Raw genomic sequence first — 20694 nt, 5'->3', positions numbered from 1 at the left:
CTCGACTCGACTCACATGCTAAAACTGTTTCTTCACAATATGCTAAAACTGTTTTTTTTCTAATTTCTAGTCTTTTTTAACCAAATGACAATTGGATGTGAATCTCAAATAAAACTTTTCAAAATTTTCAGCCCAACCATTCTAACTGTGTCAGGTCTTATTTAGTGTCTCTAGCCCATAAGCTCTTACAGGGTTCACAATAATATGATTGACTAAAATTTCCCTCATGCGTGTCTGTATTTTTTGCCAATTTTTTTTTCAAATTTCAACCATCCAACATCGAAATCTGCTGCAAATAATTAAGTTTAAATTTTAAACATAAGTTTCATATATGATAAAGAACAATCATCAATCTATCAAAACAACAAATTTAACAAACTTATTTAACGCCTTTTTTAAAAAAAAAATCGTGTATGCATTTCGACATGTATATAATAATTGATGAAATGAATATAAAAATTAACTGAAATTTCAAGTTATATAGATCTGAATTTTATTTTGAAAAATGAAAAAATAGACACTTTTATCTAATACTCCTATTACCTAAGAGTATTCATTCAAAGTAAAAACATAATATGAATACTAATTAATTGAGACGATCAGAGTAGAGTGTCCTGTGAAATTTTTACCAAATTTCTCTGTAGTATTAACTATTAAGTAATTTTGTTAGGTTCGAATTACACTCGATTTAGCTTGATAGTATAGCAATTTGGTCAAATTTTGAATTTGAATTTTAAATATAATGAAAATTTTATTGGAATTGTCACACTCACAATAAATAATGAGCAATTCAATTTTAGTCGAAGCTCTAATATCAACATCAAACACGAACTATGAAAAAAAATCTCAAATATTTTAATTAACAAAAAGAAGAATAAAAAACAAACAATTTTAATTAAATTTTCAAAGTGATAAATGATGAGTCATTGGAATCATTGGATGTAATGTTCGAGAAGGAGTTCATTAAAAACACATAAATTCAAGAGCTTCTTATCAATCAAAGCCAACTGCAGCCATCAGCCAGCGGTGACTATCAAGTTCAACCAGAAGCGGATAATGTATGAAATATAAATTTATATAAAAAATTATTAAAATTTAAAAGTATAAGAAATAGTGAATGTCTATTTGTCATTTAGAAATGAGATATCACTCATTATAAAAGTGGTTCATACATATTCCTAAAATTACAAAATTGGATTATATATATCCTTATCATTACAAAGTAGCTCATATATACCCTTACCATTATAAAAGTAATCAAATTAATTTTTTAAATATTTTTAAAAATTATATATTTGATCTTTTTCAAACATAAATTATTTTTTAATTTTAATTATAATTTTATTTATTATTATTTCATTTTTTTTTCTTTCACTCTTTAGTGTAAAATAAGAGAAATAAAAAGAATGAAGAGTGAAACAAAAAAAAAAGTAAGAGAAAAAATATAAACTAGTTGATATACTGCAATTTAGAGTCTATTTGGCATTGTTATTGAGAGGTCAAAAGAGTTGTTTTGAGGAAAATATCATTTTTTTGAAAAATCAAGTGTTCGACAAATCGTTAAAACTGTTTTTAAATGAAAGCAAAAACAGTTTTTCTGTTGTAGAAAAAACTAAAAATTGCTGTTTTTTAAAAATAAAAACAAGGAGAATTATTTTTTTGGAAACTAAAATACCTCTTACATATATACATATTTATCAATATATCCCTATTAATGGAGAAATATGTGCATAAGCAAGCATATAATAGTTAATTAGTTAACATAGTTATAGTTTGATTTGATTACCATTCACCACTAATTTCTAGGCAACATTACAACCAAGTTTCAGTTAGAAACATATAGTTTTTGAAATTTGTATAATTTTTGTAAAATGTAATTTGTATAATATAATTTGTATAATTGTTTAAAGTTCAGATGTTTGTATTTGTATAAATTTGTTATTTTGAGTCTATACAAAAATAAATATAAATCAACTTATACTAACCAATTTATATAAATACAGACGGAAATAACTCAATTATATAAATACACTACAAGCGTACACGTGAATTATACAAACAAGGTCGCCCATAGCAGCTTAAATTATAGATTCAACCAGTAAATATGTAAACTATAGCTAAGGAGCTTAATTAAGTCTATTATAGTGGCTCTTTACGAAATTTCATCTTAACTAATATATCTCATAAGTTTGGTTAAGTTTCATTCAAGATTTTTATTTTTATTTTTATATAATAAAATTTTTATTTTTTATTTTATGTTCTTATATTATTTTTTATATTTTATATATTAATTTACGTAATATTTTACCGAATTATAAATAAAAATAACAACAATATTCTTGTAGAATTAAAAAGATAGAAAAAAAGTAACAATTAAATATTTCAGCTCTCCAAAAGCAAAGTACTCCTATTAAATAACATTTTTTTCTCTTCTTAATTATGTATTATTTTATTTTAATTTGACTTTCTTTTAACTTTAGAGTATTATAACCAAAAAAGGATAATAGTTAAAGACTGAATCCAAATAAAATAGGTAACAAATAACGAAAAGATTCCTCTTTTCAATATTTTCAACAATATAATCTATGTACAATATTAATTGAAAAATTGAATATGTACATTTTAATTAATTAAAATAAAAATGTAATTAAAGCTTTTGTATTAGATGTTTAAAATAGTTTCTCTATAAAATAATCTTAATATTAAAAGCATATTGATACTTGCCAATTTTTGTGATTTGACTCTCAAAAGTACTTTTTAATTAAAAAAAATTAATCAAACACAAATTGCTTATTTTCAAAAATAATTTTCAATTGAATTTGTCAAGCACAAATTGTTTTTTTTTAAAAAAAATTCCGAAAAGCAATTTTTAAAAAGTTCTTCTGCAAATAAGCACTTTTAGCAGCAATACCAAACAATCTCTTAATGTTTATAGATGTACAAAAAATTATGACATCTATAATAAATTTTACAAGAAAATAATAAATTCAAATTAGTCGTTGAATTAAAAAAGCCAAAAAAAACATGTGAGAAGGATCAAATATACTCTTATCTGAATTATTTTTTTGATTAAAAAAATAATTTTTGAATTCCATAAGAGAAAAAAGGTATATGTGAATTGTTCATAAAACAATAAAAATATATATGAATCACTTTTATTACGAAGATATATTAATCCTACGTGAAAAAAAAAAATTAAAAAATTTATCAAACCTTTTTTCCTAATTTAAAACTATCATCAAACTATTTAAAGAGCAGCCATGAGCAGGTGAGATCATATTAGAAGAAGAGTTTTGTGATAATTCTTCATTTAAAAATGGGACCCTCCAATATATATAATACTATAAAGCTCTGAAGAAGAATTAAATGCATAAAATTGCCATTTGACCGCTTTTCTCGGCTTTCAAAATTCCAATAAATGACATATAGTCCCACAAAATATTAATGCGATCATCAACTTGGTACTCATAAATATAAAGAGTCAAAAGTCTTAGACGGAAAGAGTCTCAATTTCATCAAAACCTAGCTTTTCAGGCGGCCATCATGACCGCCGCCACCATAGGTGGGATCCATCTACCGGAGGATTTTCCACCTTTACCCACCCTTTCCAATCCAGATCCCAGAAAACTTGAATCAGTTCAGCCAAACTTGATACAATACGCCAACATTCTTAAACCTAAAACCAATAACAACACAAAACATACAGTCCCTCCCAAACCGGTGGTAATGTTACATGGAGAACCTAACATCACATGGAAGGGATCAGAAGTGAAAGCATTGATCATACAAGAAAATTTACAATATGCAATTATTGGTAAATTCTCGTATGGTAAACCGGACATCACGGAGTTAAGGCGGACACTACCAGGACAATGTGGAATCAAAAGTGAGTGTGTGATAGGGGTACTGGATACACGACATATATTAATACGTCTTACAAATCTTGAAGATTATGTTCACTTGTTATCAGCAACAACTTTCTACGTGAAGGCTAAAGATAATTATTGGCAGATGAGGACGTTCAAATGGGATCCATGGTTTGAACCAGATGTAGAAACCACCATTGGTGTGGCATGGATATCATTCCCAGACCTACCCCCACATTTTTTTGCAAAGGAGGCGATCTTTTCAATAGCAGCGGCAGTGGGTAAACCATTAATGGTAGACATGGCAACAAGGAATCAGACGAGACCTAGTTGCGCAAAGGTGAAAATCGAAGTAGATTTGATGGCCAAATTACCCCAAAGAGTGAGAATTACGGAGGAAGATGATGACACTGGAAGCATAAAATCTAAGTGGATTAAAGTGCAATATGATTATATGCCTAAGTACTGTAAGGAGTGTTGCTTACAAGGGCATGATGAGTATACATGTTGGGCACTACATCCGGAGTTATATGGAAACAACAGTAACGAGCATACCAAGAAGGAGGAGGTGGAAACGGATAATACTAATAAAAGAGGCGAACAAAGCAGGACTTTGACAAGTGGAAAAATTGTGGGTTACAAACAAAACAAACAGGAATGGATGGTGAGGAGGATAAACAAATATAAAAGGGATAAGTATGGGCATGTGGAAGGGGAAAAAGATATGAGAGATGTGAATCCTTTTGCGGCCTTACAAGAAGAAGAAGAGCAGGAGACGATCAAAGATATCAAAGACAAGGAAGGATCAACTAAAGATTGGGTGAATAAAAGTTTTAACAATCAAAACAGCAGCAAAAAGGACCAGGAGAAACAGAAAAGTGATGAAATTTCTATTAACATACATGAGGAAATAGTCAAGGAAAAGGAAGAGATAAAAGAAGAAAGAATGCAACAAGATGAAAAAGAAGAAGGGGAAGTCATTGAAGATGGGAAATTTGAGGAGGAAAGATATAGAGAAAGGATAGGAAGAGAAGGAGAGAAGCTAGATAACTATAAAACACTTGCACTTGTGGTATATGAAGACAATAATGATGAGGTATTACCACTGGCAAATGATGATACCAAATATGATGATTATGAAGGGCATGAACACGATGGGGGAAATATGCTTGAAGCCAGTGAGGAAGGGATAATGCCTTTATCTCAACAAAAGGCATTGGAAAATAATATGGAGCACCGAACATTGGTAAGGGACAAGGAGGATCTGATGCAAAACATTGAGAATGCAGCTAGAAGAGGAGATCTATCTCCGAAGCAGAAGAGTAAAATACAAGAAGCTCACACCAAAGTGAAGAAAATAGGGGAAGGAGAATTACAGGCGGCTCAAGCCTCATCAAGGTCAAAGAGAACGATTATCAAAAATACTAGATATCAATGAAAGCGTTATTATGGAATATCAGATCAGTGAACACCCAAAAAGCGTTCACTAGACTGGTTAACTTGAATAAAAGGTATCAATTCTATTTTATCGGGCTCATGGAACCTTTTGAGGATAGACATGAAATAGAGGAATATAGAAGAAAGCTTGGGATGAAACATTCGATAGTGAATGTAAATGGTAAAATATGGGCATTCATTGATGAAATTATGGAGTACATGGTTTTAAGAGACGAAGAACAGTCGTTAACTATCAAGATACAAAATCAAAGCATGGGAATGGAAATAATAGTGTCTTTAGTATATGCTAAATGCACACAAGGTGAACGACTGCAACTGTGGGAATCGTTGGAATCAATAGCTAGCAGTACTAGTCTTCCTTGGCTGGTAGGAGGGGATTTCAATGTAATTTGTAATGATGCTGAAAAGATGGGAGGAAGAGAAGTTACTGTAGGAGAGGTAGAAGATTTCAATCACTGCATTAATGTGTGCAACTTGGAGGATCAGGGGTTTAAAGGCAGCAAATATACTTGGTGGAATGGAAGAACAGATACTAATTGCATCTTCAAAAGACTGGATAGAGTACTATGCAATGAAGGTATGCACAATCTCTTTCCAGTATTGGAGGTTGAACATTTAATACGGAGTGGCTCTGACCATACACCACTTCTTATTACTTTCCATGTTAGTAATGAAACAGTGGTAAGGCCTTTTAAATTCTTAAATTTATGGCTAAGGGAGGAATCATTTATGGAAGTTATGAAGCAACACTGGAAAGCAGATTTCGAAGGAGATCCATTTAGTTTATATCATCATAAGCTAAAAAAGGTCAAAAAGGCACTTACACAATGGAGCAAAGAAACCATTGGGAATATATTTCAGGAGATAATTACATTGGAGGAGGTGATTAAAGTGAAAGAGATACAGTTTGAGAGGGATCCGATAGAATCAAATAGAGAAAACCTTCATAAATCCCAGGCAGAATTGAAGAAACATTTGCACAGGGAGGAAGAATTTTGGAGACAAAAAGCGGGAATGCAATGGTTCAAAGAAGGGGAAAGGAATACTAAGTTCTTTCATACAGTAGTAAAAGGTAGAAGAAATAGACTGAGGGTAAATAGAATTCAATCTGATGAAGGTGAATGGTTAGAAAATCAAAGTGACATAGCAGAGGCAGCTATCTCTTTTTACAAAAAGCAATTCACAAAGCAGGTGGAGGGGGAGGAATATGGGTTACTGAACGAGCTTCCAGTTTTGATTACTGATGAGAAAAATCAGGAATTACAAGAGATGCCAACGAGGGAGGAAGTAAAAAAGGCAGTAATGAGTTTGAATAAAGATAGCGCAGGAGGACCAGATGGGATGACAGGAGCTTTTTATCAACATACATGGGACGTGGTAGGAGAGGACATTTACAACATGGTCAGAGCTTTTATGGGGGGTGCAGAGCTGCCAAGATTCATCACTCACACAAATTTAGTGTTGATCCCAAAGAAGATTAATGTAAATACATTTTCTGACCAGAGACCTATTTCATTGAGTAATTTCGTGAACAAAATTTTCTCCAGAATTATTCATGAAAGACTCAAATCGGTTCTACCGGGGATTATTTCTCCAGAACAAGCGGGCTTTGTGCAGGGGAGGAGTATAGCAGAAAATATCCTAATGGTACAGGAAATTGCATCAGAAATCAGGAAAAGAGGAAAGCCGCCGAATCTGATTATTAAATTAGATATGATGAAGGCGTATGATAGAGTGGAATGGTTATTTCTGACCAAGGTACTTAGGAGGATTGGTTTTGGAGAAAGGATCATTGATATGGTGTATCGACTGATCAGTAATAACTGGTATTCAATTTTACTAAATGGGCAGCCAAAGGGCTTCTTTAAGTCCTCTAGAGGAGTGAAACAAGGGGATCCGCTATCACCCACTCTATTCATTCTAGCAGCTGAGGTGTTGTCTAGAGCTTTAAATGCTCTAACAAAGAAGAGGGAATTCAAATGTTATGGAATGCCAAGAGGCAGCCAGAAATTGAATCACTTAGCATTTGCCGACGATATGATTATAATATGCAAAGCTGAAGTGAGAACCATGCAACTGATAGCAGAAACATTGCGGAAATATGAAGACATCTCAGGTCAGAAAGTCAACAAAGAGAAAAGTGCAATTTATCTACATCATAGTGTACCAAGAGGGGAGACAGTGACGGCAGAAGTAGCAACATGTATATTGAGAAAGGAGTTCCCTTTCACTTATTTAGGATGCCCTATTTTTTATAGAAGAAAGCAGAAGGCCTACTACCAGCAGATGATACATAGGATTGGCTCAAAAATACAAGCTTGGAAAGGAAAGCTTTTATCGTTTGGGGGGAGGGCAATCCTAATTAGACATGTATTACAAAGCACGTCTATCCATTGTTTATCAGTTATGAATCCTCCAGCTAACGTCCTAAACCAAATCCAAAGAATGATGGCCCAATTTTTTTGGAGCAGTTGTATAGGAGGAAGAGGAAGACATTGGTCAAAATGGAGTAATTTGTGTCTACCTGAGAAGGAAGGAGGATTGGGATTTAGGCTAATGACAGATATATCAATGGCTTTATTCTGTAAGTTATGGTGGAACTTCAGAACAAAATCATCGATATGGAGTGAGTTTATGAATAATAAATACAGCAAGAATACCCACGCTAATGTGAGTATGTGGAAAACGGGAGGAGGAGGATCGCAGGTATGGAAAAAAATGTTGCAAGCCAGAGATCTAATTGAGCATCAAATCGTGTGGCACACTAGGAATGGGTCAGCATCAGTATGGCATGACAATTGGACTGGTCTAGGAGATCTGTATACTATAACTGGGGAAGATATTGCATAGGATGATACATATAAAACAATTGTAGAACTAACTCAAGAGGGGAAATGGAATGAGGATGTGTTAAAGAAGATACTTCCACAAGAACAAGTGCATCATATTATGCAAAATATTCAACCCCCAAGGAGTGAAGCAAGGACTGATGTACCATGTTGGATGTTAGAGACAAGAGGGAATTTTACAGTTAAATCAACTTGGCAATATATCAGGCACAAGAAAGAGAAAAATAAAATTTATAAGTGGATATGGACGCCAGGTGTACCTTTTAAAATGGCATTCATAATGTGGAGACTATGGAAATTTAAAATTCCAGTGGATGACAGGGTGAGAAGATGGGGGCTGGAAGGGCCATCCAAATGTTGGTGTTGTGAAATGCCTCAACAAGAAACACTAACTTATGTGTTTCTGAAGTCGGATGCAGCTAACAGGACGTGGTCCTTTTTTTGTTCTTTTGCAGGTCTAAAAATGGAGGGACTCTCATTGAGAGAAGTGATAATGCTGTGGTGGAGGACTGATACAAGGAAGAATATAAAAGCAGTTTATAAAGCAATACCTAGCTTTGTAATATGGGAACTATGGAGGAAAAGGAATAGAATAAAGCATGAAGGAAAGAAAACAACAGTAGCTAGAATCATCCACAATGTTTCTAGGAATATATACATGCTGATAAAAATGAGAAAACCTAGCATGAATTTTCCTATTAATTGGCCTAATATGGTGGAGCACTTGCAGCACTACAGTCCTAGAATGAAGGTCAAGCAGATACTATGGGAATTTCCACCCAAAGATTGGGTAAAGTATAATACAGATGGAGCATCAAGGGGAAATCCGGGAATCAGTTCATAGGCATTTTGTGTACGGAATGAACAAGGAGATATTGAATATGCAGAAGGGGCATGCATAGAGGATACAACTAACACAGTTGCAGAAGCAAAGACTATTCTAGAGGCAAGCAAACATAGCAAACAAACACAAAACAATCGAACCATCATTCAGACAGATTCAATGGTATTATATAAAGTGCTAGAGGGTGAATGGGCATGTCCATGGTTAATTGCAGACATGGTATCAGATAGCAAAGCATGCTTACAAGGTAAACAAGTCATTTTTCAGCATATTCTAAGGGAGGGCAACAAATTAGCAGATCACTGTGCAAACAGAGCAATAGATAAAGGAAATTTCTCTCTTACAGACTTTAATAGCATGTAGATAGAAGAGAGAAAGATAGTTAACAATGACAAGCTACTATGTCCATATTTAAGAGTATCACCGCTAAAGGGATAAGGGCAACCAAGGCTACAACATGATTTTTTCACGAAACATAATATTTACAAAAGCCTTAAAGGCAGCAAAAAGTGAAATGTTATCTAGATACTACAGCAGCCAGCAAAAAGGTCTTGAAAGGGAGGATCTGGAGGCAAGATGGAACAATTTAACCCAGAGGAGTCTGTGTCATCATCAACGAAAGGTGGAAGGGCAGAGCTCCATGCACTCTGTCACAAACCAACTACAGGAAAGCACAAAAACTCAGCTGGAAAATAAGGAGATCATCAGTAACAAAAAGGAAACAAGAAATAAAAATCTCAATTACTTACTCTTGTTTGCTGTAACAGCGGTCAAGGAGGCCAATAGCATCACATTGATTATCCAAAGCAACAGAAGATGGAGACAATGAAGAGTGAAGATAGAGACAGAGGAACGGAAAAATGGGAGATGAAAATGAAAGGGGAACGATTAGGAAACCCTACATACAAGGATATATATGTCGATCTAGAAATGAGAATAGGCCAGTAATTTATGTTTAGTTATTTACTTTTTAGTAGTGGGTTAGTGGTGGGTTGGGTCATGCCCGCGGAAGCGTATGGAGGTGTAATTGCTAATTCATTTCAGTATTAATAAAAGCCCATATTTTACTAAAAAAAAATAAAAAAGTATACATACCTTTCAGATACATATATTTTTATTATATTGGAAATATAAGAAAGAAAAATAGAGAAAAAAATTATAGGATGAAAAATAAGATATCTACTAGATAAAAATTTAAATAGTCAATCAATTAAATTATTAAATTCCTTATTTAATGTGTGTAATGTATAAATCAATTTTTATGTAATTATATGTAATCCAATTATGTTATTATGTTCTTTCGAGACGCGAGGCATATTTGTCCGGCGATTTTATGCTCCTCTTTGTATTTTCTTGAATACGTCGACNAGTATTGGGTTAGTGGTGGGGCCCTCGGAAGTATGGAGGTGTAATTGTTAATTCATTTCAGTATTAATAAAAGCCCATATTTTATTTTAAAAAAAAAAAAAAGAGCTACTCTAATAAGTTTCACAATTTCGACCTTTAATTTGGCCATTAAAAACTTCATAATTTATATGAACCCAAAGGTCAAAGACATGACATGAGTTTTAAATATTTTTTCTATTGACTTTTATTTGTTCACTTTCAATACGCACATCTTTTAAATACTATAATTAATATAAGTATGTTATCATAATATTCTTATCAACTGATATATAATTTTATTAGATATTGAGAATATTTGGGGTGTAAGTAAATATTTGTGCTTAATATGTAAAACATAAAATTTTGTTTTTAATATTATAGACAAGTAAAAATAAATCAGCAGAGTAATGTTTCAAGTAAAAGAAGAAATTCATCATAGAACAGTTTAGTATCAATTTTAGGGAGATAAGTGATAAGTGATAACGATGTATAGTCGGAAATTTCACATGAGTACCCATGATTCCATCTTTTCTTGTTTATTTAATTTGTAGGCAATATGTAAAATCCTATAAAATCTATTAAATAATTTCAAAATTATTATATTTAACCTATTTTTAAATATTGACGAAATTGATTTTGGTCGTTGTGATATTAGTCAAACACTCACGATTAACCTTTAATTAATATATGCATTTTTATGTAATCATAGAATATGTTAGTATTGAAATACGGAAGAAATCTAAGATCTAAGATTACAAGAATTCGATTTACCCTTTCCTTGTTATATCTTTCGAACTCAGAACTTGAAGAAGATGTCCATAATTATATTCAAGTGTTACACTAGGCCGCTGACAAGATAATTGAGAAATCACTCTGAAAATTTTCTTTATTTTAGCCGAAGAGCCAACATTGCAAGGTGTCAATTTTTTCATCGATATGAGCTCTAGAGGAAGATCAATCCGTTATGTTGCTACAGTAGTTTTATCCATCGAATCACTACGGCCGACTTTTGAATAAGTAACAACAAAGTCGGGTATTCTCAATTAAGTTAGAATTGGATTCTCTAATCCAAACTATTTTTTACAATGACGTAAATATCAAGTGCAGTTAAGTATATGACAACAAAATAAGTGGTATGTCCAATCTCTTCGATGCTGTGTCTCTACAAAGTTTGGGTCATCTATTTGAGCCTCAGTACCTTATTTGCATGAACCTGAGGTGCGCGAATTTTACTATTAGAGGGTGGTGAAATCGAGACTTCTGTCAAAGATACTAAGATCTTGTTGGATGAGGAAACCTTGGGGATCATTCTAGGTGTGCTTACTCGAGGAATCCGGTCAATTGAAGGATGCAAGCCATCCAGTGAGTTCTCAGAACAGGCCACTAAGCGTGGAGACATTAAGCAAGCAGGGTTGCCAAAGCAGTTTCTCAAGGGAGAATATCAGTTACTCTTTGAGTTCATCAACAAGGTGCTGGTGCCAAGAACAGAAAAACGAACAGTAGCATCTGATGCTGATCTATTTCTCATGGAGAAATTGCATGAACTTGAGGAAATTAATCTCTCTGCCATAATGCTTGAACATATGCACAGGGTGATGACCTAGAAAAAGGCAGAACATGGCATCCCTTATGGCTACTTGATAAACTATGTGTTCAACTATTTCGAAGTGCCTTTGGGACGAGGGGTACTAGGTACCACCAAGCAGATGTTTACTGTTGCTAACCTGCTGGAATGTGAATGTGTAGACGGAAAAGCGAAGGGGAGATCTCAAGTTGCAGATGTTCTAGAGCAACAAGTCACTCTTAAACGTGAGTTGACTGATCTCACTGCGATTCTAAATGATAAGGAGGTTGAATCGCGCAACTGAGATCTAAGTTGAAGAAGGTTATTTCAAGAGGACCTGGTACTATTGGTGTGGATGAGAAAGAGGTGCAGAAGTTGAGAGAGGAGAATGAACAACTGCAGACAACAAATGCCTCACTTAGTGAGGAAGTCAAGGCTCTCAATAAGCAAATTATCCAGGCTCATAAGGCTGCCACTGAGAGAATGTCTTTGCTTATGCACACCCTTAATCCCCTTCCCCCTCCATCCTAAAGAGTCTTGTTTTCCTTGTCTTCTCATTCCTGTGTTTAAAACTTTTGTGGCTATGTGTGTTGTTTTGACTGACTACTGTGGTCAGTTTTTGTGATCTAATGTTAATTGCAACTGGGCCCTGTTCAATATGGTTTAACATTCTCCTTATGCTTACATATACATGTTTTGTGTGGCCCATGGCCCTGATTTCTTAAATGCTTAGCATATAACTCGCATATGTTTACTGCTATTCCTTTTCAATGATGTCAAAGGGGGAATTTTTGGTAAATTATTGTGGAATTATAAGGGAACTGAACAAAGGAGAAATAACAGTGATATGGGGAATAGGTGGCAGGGGGAATTAATGATAAGGGAAATAGGTGACAGGGGGAACTAATGTAATTCTTGAATGAATGCTTAACACTCATGTGAGGTTGTTTGTCATCATTAAAAAGGGGGAAATGACAAGTTTTAATGCTCCTAGATGTTTTGATGATCTTCTCACAAGTGCAAGGACCCGGTCCTCTGCAGAGTATGCTCGTCCAAGGTCATATGTTGTACAGCTAGAAAGTTGTCTGCGTCAGAAAGTTGGTGAAGTCGCCAGTGTACTACACCAACCAGAAGCGATGAGGTTGTTTGTCCAAAGGGTATTAACTCTTGATGTTTGATATATTCAAGACCAAAAACAACAAACAACTCATTCATTCAAAGAGAGATATTCAAGCTTCAAAACAGCAGGGACCTGATAGATTGCATTATTGCTTCCTGTACCAGCTGTTACTTTGATTGCTTGTAATCGTGCTTATATTGTAGGAATCGTTTTGAATGTGATAGAAACGGTTCAAGCTTGTGTGAGTCATTGTAAGAACTTAGTTGTGAGCAACTTAGTGTCTTACATCAAAGTCTATATTAATCCGTCAGGATTAGTATAGTGGGCAGTGTTGTATCTGCTTAGGCTCGGTTAAGTAATCGTTGTATTACTTAGTGTGAGATTGGGAGGTTAACCTCATTGTTGTGGTGTAAACTATGTTTTACTTTTGCTTGAGAAGATTAGTAAAAGCAGTTCGAAAATCCCTGTGAGACAGGTCGTGGGTTTACTCCCATGAGCAAGGAGTCCACATAAAGTTGTGTGTACAATCTTTACTTTCAGCAGTTATTTACTTTAAGTATTTATCTGCTTTCTATCATTGTAAATCGTGCTAATGACCTGGTCCTATCGTAGCTAAGTGGACGCATACATTCCAACAATATTCCTCCAGAAATAGGGAACTTGAAGTCACTTGTGGACTTAATTTTAAACACAAATTATCTTTCTGGCCCTATTCCAAAAGCTTTAGGTGACTTAACTGAGTTCACAATTCTATACCTTAATGCAAACCAACTTTCTGGCCCCATTCCTTTAGAAATAGAAAAACTTTCCAACCTTGTCGAAGTTCATCTTAATACAAACCAGCTAACATGTCATATTCCTCTGAAAATTGGGAACATGGAGTCACTTGTGGAATTAAGATTAAACACAAACCATGTCTCTGGTCCCATTCCTAGTGAGTTGGGGAATCTGAATAAACTCAATGATCTGGTTTTATCTGAAAATCAGTTTACTAGTTCAATTCCTGCTATATTTGGCAATTTGACAAACTTGCAGAAATTGCATCTCCATACCAGCAAACTTTCATGTTCCATTCCAAAAGAACTTGCATATTTGAATAACTTGCGAGTGCTAACAATGACTGAAAATCAGCTTTCAGGCCATTTGCCTGAGCATCATTGTCAAGGTGAGAAACTTGAGAACTTCACGGTGACTAGCAACAAGCTGACATGGCCAATACCAAGAAGCTTGAGCAACTGCTCGAGTTTTAAATGGATTCGCTTTAATAACAACAGTTTCATTGGAAACTTATCTGAAGCTTTTGGAATCTATCCAGAGCTTCAGTTCATTGATTTGAGCGACAATAATTTTCATGGCGAGCTCAGCAGCAACTGGGGGAAATGCGAAAATTTGATTGATCTGCGTGTAGCCAGAAATAACATTAGTGGTAGCATACCACCATGCTGGGAAAACACGGACAAGCACAAAAATATATATAGTAAAAGTAATGGAAATAAAATGGGAAAATAATGACACCAAGAATTTTACGTGGAAACCCTTCTAAATAAGGGAAAAACCATGGGCCAAGATGAGCAACTGATATCACTATAGTAAGGAATTTTACACTGTGTAGTCACGAATACAATACTCAAAGTGACTACTACACACTCAAAAGGAATAACACTCTTTTGATTTCCACCTTACTAAAATATCGCTCACACTCAATTTTTCTTCACAGACTATTTTCTTATATAGTCTATGGAAACCTCACAGCTCTCTAAATATTTTACTCTCTCCATACCAAACATTATTTGGTATATCACTTTGCAAAGCAACAACATGAGATATATTAATAACATGTGCAACGGTCAATAAAGCCTCACCCCAAAATGAGTTCGGCAACTTTGCTTCAGAAAGCAAACATCTAACTCTTTCCATCAAGGTCCTGTTCATCCTTTCAGCCAAACCATTAAGCTGAGGAGTCTTAGAAGGAGTCTTTTGGTGTCTGATACCTTGATGCTTGCAGTATTCGTCAAATGGTCCACAATATTCACCACCATTATCAGTACGAATACATTTCAGTTTCTTTCCAGTCTCTCTTTCAACTGAAGCCTGAAACTGCTTGAAGACACCTAACACTTGGTCTTTAGTCTTCAAGACATAGACCCAAAGTTTTCTCGAGCAGTCGTCAATAAAAGTGACAAAGTAGAGTGCACCACCCAATGTCCTTGTCTTCATTGGATTGCATAAATCAAAATGCACCAATTCAAGCAACTATGTCTTTCTTGAAAGAGGGTAAGACTTAAAGGAAACTCTATTTTGTTTACCAGCCAAGCAGTGCTCACACTTTTCTAATTTATCACTTTTGAAATTTGACAATAATTTCTTCTTAGCTAGAACATTAAGTCTTTTTTCGCTGATGTGGCTAAGCCTTTTATGCCATAATATTGAAGAGTCATCTCTCTCAACCGCATTTACTATATCGACAGAAGCAGAAGCCGTAGTCCAGTATAGACCACGACGTTTGTTACCACGAGCCACAACCAAGGAACCCTTAATGAGTTTCCATTTTCCATCACCGTTGGTACTAACATATCCTTCATCATCCAAAACACCAACAGAAATTAGGTGCAAACGAATATCAGGAGCATGTTTCACATTGTTCAAAACTAGTTTAGTTCCAACACTAGTTTCCAAACAAATTGTACCAATACCAACCACCTTAGAAACAGTCTCATTACCCATACTCAAGGTTCCAAAATCACCAGGAGTATAGGAAGAGAAAATATCCTTTCTCGATGTCACGTGAGATGCGACACCAGTGTCCACAACCCAGCTTGACTCATCACAAGCAATATTTATCATATTCGTATCAAGGACGATAATAAGATCTTCGGTGGTGACGGTGGCTAGGCAATTTTCATTGCCATCTTCTTTAGTTTCCTCTTTGTTTTTCTTCTCCCTCTTCAACTTTCTGTATAACTTCTTTGTGTGCCCTTTCATGCCACAATGATAGCACTCAATATCCTTAAGCCTGCCTCTGGATTTACTCCTATTTTGTTCTCTATTCTGAGAACCACGAGTTTTGTTTCTCCCCCTAGAGCCAGTTATCAGGACATCCGACGAAGAAGAACCTTGGGATTTTCTTCTCATCTCTTCGTTCAAGACACTACTCTTGGCGGAATCTATTGAGATCACACCATCTGGGGCAGAATTTGACAATGAAGTTCTAAATGTTTCCCAAGAGTCTGGTAGGGAACCAAGCCTTGAATTTCTTCATCAAATTTGATGCCCATAGCAGATAATTGGTTCATGATCTGCTGAAAATTATTCAGATGGTCTGTCATCGGAGAACCATCATGATACTTTAAACTCAGCATCTGCTTTATCAAGAATATTTTGTTGAAGCCAGTCTTCCGAGCATACAAACTTTCAAGATGCTCCCATAGAGTTCGAGCATGTGTCTCCCTATAAATATGGTTCAACACATTATCGTCAACCAATTGCCTAATGAATCCACAAACTTGTCTGTGCAATAGATTCCACTCTTCATCTGTTTTATTATCAGGCTTTACAGTGGTAAAGACTGGTTGATAAAAATTCTTGACATAAAGTAGATCTTCCATTTTCCCCTTCCAAATGACATAATTAGCACCATTCAAAGTGACCATTCTACTTGTGTTGGCTTCCATCGTTTTCCCCCCCAAAAATAGTTATTGCAAACCAAAGTAAATCTTTTCTGATGTGGAAGTTCAGACTGTGCTGCAACCACAGAGCATACTCAGATAAAACCTTGGCTCTGATACCAGTTTGTTGGGAAAACACGGACAAGCACAAAAAATATATATAGTAAAAGTAATGGAAATAAAATGGGAAAATAATGACACCAAGAATTTTACATGGAAACCCTTCTAAATAAGGGAAAAACCACGGGCCAAGAGGAGCAACTGATATCACTATAGTAAGGAATTTTACACTGTTTAGTCATGAATACAATACTCAAAGTGACCACTACACACTCAAAAGGAATAACACTCTTTTGATTTCCACTTTACTAAAATATTGCTCACACTCAATTTTTCTTCACAAACTATTTTCTTATATAGTCTATGGAAACCTCACAGCTCTCTAAATATTTTACTCTCTCTGTGAATTGGTGTATCAAATGAGGAGCTGAAGAGCTCCTTTTATAGATGCAATTGCATTGCACTATTCAAAAATCATGCCACCGAAAATTTGCATTGCTGCAAACTTTGTTGACAAAAGAAAAAGGCCTAAGTTTGCAGCTATTGTTGACAAACAAATTCAACTGCGTTTTCTTTACAACAATTGCAGCCGCAATTGTTGACCCAAAAACTCATGGAATGGACCCCACACACCAGAGATTGGAAACGTCCAAGGGCTTCTTGGACTTGATCTTTCATCGAATCATTTGCTTAGGCAGATTCCAAAGGAATTTGGAAGATTAACTTCCCTGGTAAGGCTTTGTGTGCAAAACAACAATATTTCTGGCAATATACCTGAGGAACTTGGGTCACTGACAAAGTTAGAGTCCCTTGATTTATCAGACAACAGATTGAATGGATCAATCCCAACGTGGATAGGAGATTTCGTGCAGTTATTTCAGTTGAATCTGAGAAACAAGAAGTTTGGACAGAAGATTCCAAAGGAGATTGGGAGGATAACTCATCTTACTGTACTTGATTTGAGCCATAATCTTCTTGATGGAAAAATACCTGCTGAGCTAGCCAGTTTGCTGGACTTGTCAAATTTGAATCTTTCCCACAATGGTCTATCTGGGCGCATTCCTAAAGAACTTGAAAGTTTGACTGGTTTGCTGTATGTTGTATTGTCATACAATGATTTGGAAGGTCCAATCCCTAATAATAAAGCTTTTATGAATGCTTCGTTAGAAGGTAATAAAGGTCTTTGCGGCAATGTAACAGGATTCCAACACTGCAAAAAGCCATCTTCTGTGGTGAAAAAGCACTCAATAGCAAAGGGACGTAAACTCATCCTCATCACTGTACTTCCTGTTATGGGAGTACTAGTACTGCTCTGTGTTTTCATTGGTGTTCTCTTTATGTGTAATAAAAGAAGGAGAGTTAAAGACGTTGAAAGAAGGATGGTGATGGTTGGCTTTCGATATCCATGTTAGATGGAAAGGCATTGTACAGGGATATCTTAAATGCCACAGAGGAGTTTGATGCAAAATTTTGCATTGGGCAAGGAGGACATGGAAGTGTTTACAAGGTAAACCTTCCATTATTAGGAGATATAGCTGTGAAGAGACTTCATTCTTCATTTCAGAATACACATCCCAAAAGCTTCATAAATGAAGCAAGGGCATTGACTGGGATTAAGCACCGGAATATTGTGAACCTCTACGGCTATTGTTCAAAAGCACAACACTCGCTCTTGGTTTACGAGTATGTGGAGAGGGGGAGTTTGTCTAGTATTCTGAGCAATGAAGTTGAGTCCAAGAAATTGGATTGGCTTAAAAGGGTGAATATCATCAAAGGTGTTGCTTTTGCTTTATCTTACATGCACCAGGATTGGTCACCTCCAATTGTTCATCGAGACATATCAAGCAGTAATGTTTTGGTTGATTCTGAGTATGAAGCTCGTGTTTCAGATTTTGGCATAGCGAAGCTTCACAAACCAAACTCATCCAATTGCACTGCAGTTGCAGGAACATATGGCTATGTTGCACCTGGTAAGGTCTAAATTTAATTTCTATTTTATTCAGACTTTGTGAACTATAGCCAAACACTCTATACTGCTTTTATCTCATTTACACATCTAAATTGTTATACCATTTTTGGAAATTGTATTGTTTCAGAGCTTGCCTATACAATGAAAATTACGGAATTTACCGCTTTGGAGTATTAGCATTGGAGATAATCAAAGGAAAGAATCTAGGGGAAAATATTACTGTGCTAGCAAATTTATCAACTATAGATCATGTGCAGCTTAGTGATTTGCTAGATGAACGTCTTACATATCCTGAAGATGAAGTAAAAGATGTTTTGGCTTTTATCATCAAGCTAGCAAGCTCTTGTTTGCTTGAATATCCAAAATCAAGGCCAACAATGTACTTCATCTCTCATAGGTTATCATCAATGGATGCACGTCCGCCTACTCATGTAAAGCGAGCTTTGTAATCCCTGATATATATGTAAGGTGTCTTTGTATAAAAATGAATAATCTACGACACCAAGTGGTTGTGAAGTAAGTTATTTTGATGAGAAGGTCCATGACAAAGTTATTACTGGGAGTAGTATTGTTGTATTGTCAGGGTACTTATTGTTGTTCGTCTTGTATTCCTAAGATACTTAGAACAAAACTTTGAAGAACTTGGTAAGACACAATAAAGTTTAAGAACATTTTCACAACTAGAAAATTAAAACTAGTAGAGAAACTAGAATCAGAAACAGATTAGAAAAAATATACGAAATATTTTTCCTTAAAGAAGAATTGTTGTCAATCTGTGTTTAAAGAATCTTACTAATTCCAACAAACTTTGCAGAAACACGAAGTTACCAAAGTTTAATGAACCAGTGAAGAACAGAAGAACATAAATTAATTCACAAATTTAAAATCTGTAAAAAATACCAGAATCTGGAAAAACAGAAAGAAGATCAAGCCCACTGAATGCACAATGTCCCCTTAAGGAAATTATTCCCCTCTAGTATCCGAGGTTTGATTTGGAATATGTCCTCCCAGGATAGAATGATCTCAATCACCAGTGTATTGATACCCAAAACGCTGGTGTCAGCGAGCCACTCAATGGCAGTAAAGTACACTTAGAATAGTAGATTTAGTAGTAGAAGAAGTCCTCAAAAATTCTATATTTAAAATGAGAGGAAATTCCTCAATTTATAGAAAACAAAGGGTAGTGTGAAAAGGTTCTTATTGTGCCTTACCGGAAAGGTCACAAACCTTTGGAAAAGTCATAATCTTTCGGAAAGGTCACCACCTTTCATAAAAGTCATAACTTTTCATAAAAGTCTTGACTTTTCATAAAAGTCTTGACTTTTCATAAAAGTCGCAACTTTTCATCAAAGTCACAACTCTTCATAAAAGTCGCAACTCTTCATTTTCCATTCACACCTTTTAAAACCCAACACTTATCTGGTTTAATTGTATTAGAGTGTATAATGTAGAAGGCAATTGTTTTTTTCAGTTGAAAGATGGAAATCTTATTTATAGCTTATGAATCAGTAATTCAGTACATAGGGAGGATTAATATATATAGTATATGCAGTTTACAAGATACCATTACAGATATTACTGTCTTAGCAGCAAACTAGCCCATGTATTCCAAGCTTCATATTTCGCTTAGTACAACTGATGTTATATTTGGGACTGGTTTGCATAATTCTTATAGCACATTAAAAATCTCAAACTGTGAATACTTCTAAATTATGATTCACACAGCAATACATGCCAAAAGAATGATAGTATACGGAAAAAGATCAAAAGATCATATTTGCCCTTAAGATACATATTGACATATAATCAACGAAACTGATAAAATGACATGTAGATGTCGAATACCCCATTTATCCGAACGAGTGGAATATCAAAGTACTAGAATTATGTAAATAATTCAGCTGAGATCCCAA

General features: G+C 34.9%; 1 pseudogene; it reads left to right on the top strand.

Annotated features, from left to right (window-relative positions):
• The first annotated feature begins 17963 nt into the window (after nt 1–17963).
• On the top strand, nt 17964–19230 carry LOC125852039 (MDIS1-interacting receptor like kinase 2-like; annotated as a pseudogene).
• Nucleotides 19231–20694: the final 1464 nt, after the last annotated feature.

This window comes from Solanum stenotomum, unplaced genomic scaffold (assembly GCF_019186545.1).
Source record: "Solanum stenotomum isolate F172 unplaced genomic scaffold, ASM1918654v1 scaffold3181, whole genome shotgun sequence".
Lineage (NCBI taxonomy): Eukaryota > Viridiplantae > Streptophyta > Magnoliopsida > Solanales > Solanaceae > Solanum > Solanum stenotomum.
This window is presented reverse-complemented; position numbering and strand designations above follow the sequence as displayed.